This window comes from Spinacia oleracea, chromosome 4 (assembly GCF_020520425.1).
Source record: "Spinacia oleracea cultivar Varoflay chromosome 4, BTI_SOV_V1, whole genome shotgun sequence".
Classification (NCBI taxonomy): domain Eukaryota; kingdom Viridiplantae; phylum Streptophyta; class Magnoliopsida; order Caryophyllales; family Amaranthaceae; genus Spinacia; species Spinacia oleracea.
In genome coordinates this window covers 80,049,517-80,054,457 of record NC_079490.1, presented here as the reverse complement: position 1 = coordinate 80,054,457, position 4,941 = coordinate 80,049,517, and the positions used below count along the sequence as shown (strand labels likewise).

Below are 4,941 nucleotides of genomic sequence, written 5' to 3'. Positions count from 1 at the left end.
GAAAACCCAGAACTAATAAGCATAGAATTCATCATGTTCTTCAATGTTCTGTTCTTCCTTTCAGCAATCCCGTTCTGCTCGGGTGTGTAGGGAGCCGTTGTCTCATGAATGATCCCATTCTGCTCACAAAATGCCTTAAGAGTGTTAGGGTCATATTCACCACCCCTATCACTCCTAAGTCTCTTGATCTTCCTATCAAGTTGGTTCTCCACTTCGGCCTTGTATTTGAGGAACATTTCCTCAGCCTCATCTTTTGACCTGAGAAGATAAACCATGGTGAATCTTGAGCAGTCATCAACAAAAGTAATATAATACCTTTTACCACCCCTGCTCTCATAATTTTTAAAATCCCCCAAGTCACTATGAACAATCTCTAGTACTTTAGTTTGTCTATCTATTGATTTAAATGGCTTCTTTGCAAACTTGGCCTCAACACATACTTCACATTTTGCAAAATCAGTTTTAGAAAAACTGGGAATCAAGTTAAGTTGTTTAAGCCTTTTAATTGAAGCAATGTTAAGATGACCCAACCTTGCATGCCATAAATCAATAGACTCAGCAATATAAACAGAAGAAGTACTAGCATTCTTATTCATAATTTCAAGTTTGACATCAAGAGTAAATAAACCCCCATTACAGAAACCCTTTCCCACAAACTCCCCATTATGAGTAATGACAAGCCTATCAGAATCAAATGAAAGCTTCAATCCAGCCTTCATTAGCAAGCTACCAGAAATCAGGTTCCTACGCATTTCTGGAACATGCAACACATTGGTAAGAGTAATAAGTTTTCCAGAGGTAAGAGTGAGAACGATCTTCCCTTTGCCTTGAACAGTTGCAGAAGCTGAATTACCCATGAAGACATTTTCACCATCAGTTTTTTCGTAGGTAGTGAACATGTCTTTGTTGGTGCAGATATGTCTCGTTGCTCCAGTATCAACGATCCATTCAGCAACATTACCTGTCAAGTTAGCTTCTGAAACAACAGCAACAAAATGGTTAGGATTAGAAACTTCATTAGCTTCAGCAAGGTTGGCTTGGTTCTGATCCGACTTCTTCTTGGATCTGCAATCTACAGACTTGTGACCAGTTTTCCCACATTCAAAACACTTGCCCTTGAACTTATACTTCATTGGTTTCCCTTGAGGCTTGAAAGGACTTCCCTTTCCCTTAAACTTTTCAGAATATGCATGAGGCTTAGGTTCTACAAGGTTAGCCTTAGCAGACCCGGAAAACACAGATTGACCCTTATCCTTAATACGATTTTCCTCCTCAATTTTCAGGTGACCTACAAGCTCCTCTAAGGTAAGGTCCTTTTTCTTATGCATTAACTGATTACGAAAATCTTTCCAAGAGGGTGGGAGTTTCTCAATTAAAACTATAGCAAGGGTAATATCACAAATACTCAAACCCTCGGCAGCCATAGCAATGCAAATATTTTCATAAGCATGAATCTGATCAATAATTGGTTTATCATCTTGGACTTGAAAAGCTAACCACTTACTGACACAATAACGCTTAGTACCAGCATCATCAGTTCCATATTTCTTTTCTAATGCATCCCAAATATCCCTAGCATGATTAAACCCCATATAGATATCAAGCAAGGTATTCGACATATGATGCAGCAACATGCCCTTACATGTCCTATCATCTTTAGCAAATTTCAACTCAAAAGCATGCAATTCAGTTTCATCATCAGGTTCGACAACATCATCAAGCACATAAGCAATCTCAATTTGTTCTAAATAGAATCGCATCCTAACAGCCCAACGTTTATAATTCTTGCCATCAAGAGGTTCTAACTTAGACATATCAGGAATCATGAATTTGGAAGTCAAAGCCATAATAATCGTCTTTTAGATTGTTGCGATTAAAGCGAAAATTAGAACAAACTTATCTGATTCGATGAACTGAACGAAGAACAATTGTTGCGTCGTGGACACCCACTGTCCTAAAAGACGATTCCGCGCTACCTCCCGGTGCAGTAGAACAGAATGCGGTCGCCCTCCAGGATTAGCGCAACTCCGACGTTGTGTGCACTCACAAAGCCGGATGGAGTCAGAACGTATGCCCAAAACCGAGAGCAATTTTGTGTGAGAGTAAGAATGTGTTTTCGTATTTTGTGTGTATGATTTTCTGTGAGAAGGGAACTGAAACTCTGATTTAAATAATTAGAAGGAAAGCATTGCAACAGACAAAAACGGCTGAGGGAATGAATGTTGCAACAGCCAAAAACGGTCAGAGACATTGAATGTAGTAACGGACGTAATTAATGGTAATTAATCCAACGGTTACGTAATCAATACAGATTCCCGTAACAATGACTTAAGCAAAACGGTCCAGTTACCAAAAAGAATAGGGTTGACCCACAAAACCCACCCCACGCCCGCGAACCGCATTCCCAAGTACCAAGTACCAAGTACCAAGTACCAAGTACCAAGTACCAAGTACCAAGTACCAAGTACCAAGTACCAAGGCCCAAGGCCCAAGGCCCAAGGCCCAAGGCCCAAGGCCCAAGGCCCACGGCCCACGGCCCACGGCCCACGGCCCACGGCCCACGGCCCGCGGCCCGCGGCCCGCGCCCGGCCCGGCGCGCGCGCGCGTGTGTGTGATGTGTCCACCCATACCATTCTCACACTTTCTTAAACAAGAGTTACACTCATTCCCCAATTAATAAACAAGAGGAATATGAAGAGTTTTTCCAATGTGGGACTCTTGAATTTTCACTCACCCTTTTTTCCTTTGTGTTTCCCAATGAGAATTTCCAACATCCATCACCAATCACATTCCACATTCCACATCCCACTTCCATTTCATTGCCTCTCTCTAACTCGAAAACTTATGCACTCTACTCGCCGCCTACTCCACTCCTTACCACTAAACGACGAAGCCAGGAGCGGAAGGAGGGACTTGAACCCTCAACCTCAGCCTTGGCAAGGCTATGCTCTACCATTAAGCTATTTCCGCCAGCTACGGTAGTGATGAAGCACTACTGAGCAATTCACGTATCACTTGATACGGACGACTTTTGTTTTTCCGCCGGACCACACTCTTGACCTCCGATCCAGCTACGAGCACGAGTAGGTAGGTGGCTAGGGGGGCCGGGAAGGGGGACCTTTCTTTTTGCTTCGCGCTAGATGAGATGATGATTAGTAGGTCAGGTCCCGTGTGTGTGCTCTTTATCACAATCCTAAAGAGGCGGGCCGGCTTTTCAATCAATCTCCGGCCGCTCAGCTATTGGTGCGAGTTGTAAGGGGTATTGGTCTCGAGTCGAGAAAAAGCTTCATCTCATTCTTGTAACGGGAGTGAGTGCACCGCAAGACCAGACAAGTTGCTCTCTCGCCTTGCAGCAGCGGAATCCGTCTTTTAAGTGAAGTCATTTCCAAAAGCATAGCTTTAGCTATTACATTCCACGAATCGACGGGCTTAACCGAGTGCGGGGTTCGATGGAATTGAAGGGAAAAGATCGCTTACTAGCTCAATGCCACTAACGAAAAGAACTGACTCGCGAATCAACTCAACTTACTTGCATCAGGAGAAAGACTGCTGTTATCTACTTCACTGCGGAAAAGCCCAAAAATGGAATTTTGCTTCTCATTTTCTTTACAGTGATCGGTAGAGATGCGATCATTCGTTTTCGTTTGTAACGAAGAAGAAGAAGTTCTCCTCCCATAAAGAGAAGAACTGGTAGGCGTTCTAGTCTACCTATTATGTCAATTCACTGAGTGGTTCATCTTCTGCTTACATTCTTTTCGTGGGCGAATAAAGAAAGTAGTGAATCGCACGCCCTGGGTTCGGGGTGAGGTTGATTGATGTCGAGTCAAAAGGTAGTTTATATTATATCGTATATACATGCGAGATGCTCCAAGCGGGTTCTACCCTCATTTTTTTCTACCATCAACACTCACTCTCCGAGCCTTGATGTCCAGCCGCTAATGGTCTGCACATTTTCGAGCTAACCGAATGTGATAGGGACTCTTTTCTGTGATATCTAATAGATAGAGATAGGCTTGTTGGAATACTCTCTTTCCCTTGCTGCTTTGGCAGGCAACAATTCCTATTTTTGAAATCATTCCAAAAACTTCGCTCGGATCGCTTAAGCGACTACGTTCCTGTCGATCAAGTCAGACTTTCTAGAGAACTAGTCTTTCTTGGCTGGGAATCATTCAAAAAAAGAACTTCTTTCCAAAAGCTTCGCTTAAGCCCAAAAGCTCGAAGAGCTTTAGCTTTAAAACAAGCAAGGGCAGAGCTACCGCGAAAGCCGTTGCGCGAACGCGCTATAGTTTTCTTGGTCCTTAAGCTTCACATAAGCGTGTAAACAAAAGCTTCGCTTTAGCGACTTCATACCATTTGAGTCTGCCTCAGCTCCTGTTCCCGTGGAACCTTATTTTATTCACGGTAGGGACTGAGAAGAGGTAAGCTGGTATGGCTGCCAGTTCATTTCATAGCTGATTGGCGGTCAAGCAGTTCAAGTTTTTCTCAGTCAAAAAAATCTTTTTTTTTTTAATAGAACGGATGTCTCTTTCAACGAATCCGAAGTGGAACCTCAATCCTTAGATCGCCCATCTTTCTATGAAAAGAGGCCAATTCCAAGTTGTGAAATGAACTCTCTCTCCGGGACTGGGAAAAAGTCCTTCCCTCTACTCTTATATATATATAAAAGTGAGATTTTGATTCCTTAGCCCCTATAGTTCGGCTAAGCTATTTCATAACCTTTACTTGTAAAAATGGAATATGAAATAGCTTTCGGTTTCAAATAAAAGCATAAAATCCAATTTCAGCAGAACCCTACTTTGCTTTCCTTTCGTACCGAAGTCTGGCCGCCTGTAGCTAATGAGGCTTTCTCCCTTCTTGACTTTTTGAGTATCGGACTTTAGGCTATTATGCTCCCAGGTACCTATACCCACCCTTTACGTTGAGATCGCTCTGCTCTTTGTC

At 42.9% G+C, this 4,941-nt stretch overlaps 1 non-coding gene across 1 annotated transcript; it reads right to left on the bottom strand.

The window, feature by feature from the left end:
- Window positions 1-2,898: 2,898 nt before the first annotated feature.
- TRNAG-GCC (transfer RNA glycine (anticodon GCC)) lies at window positions 2,899-2,970 on the bottom strand. Its single transcript has one exon. It is a non-coding gene; the product is annotated as a tRNA-Gly (tRNA).
- Window positions 2,971-4,941: the final 1,971 nt, after the last annotated feature.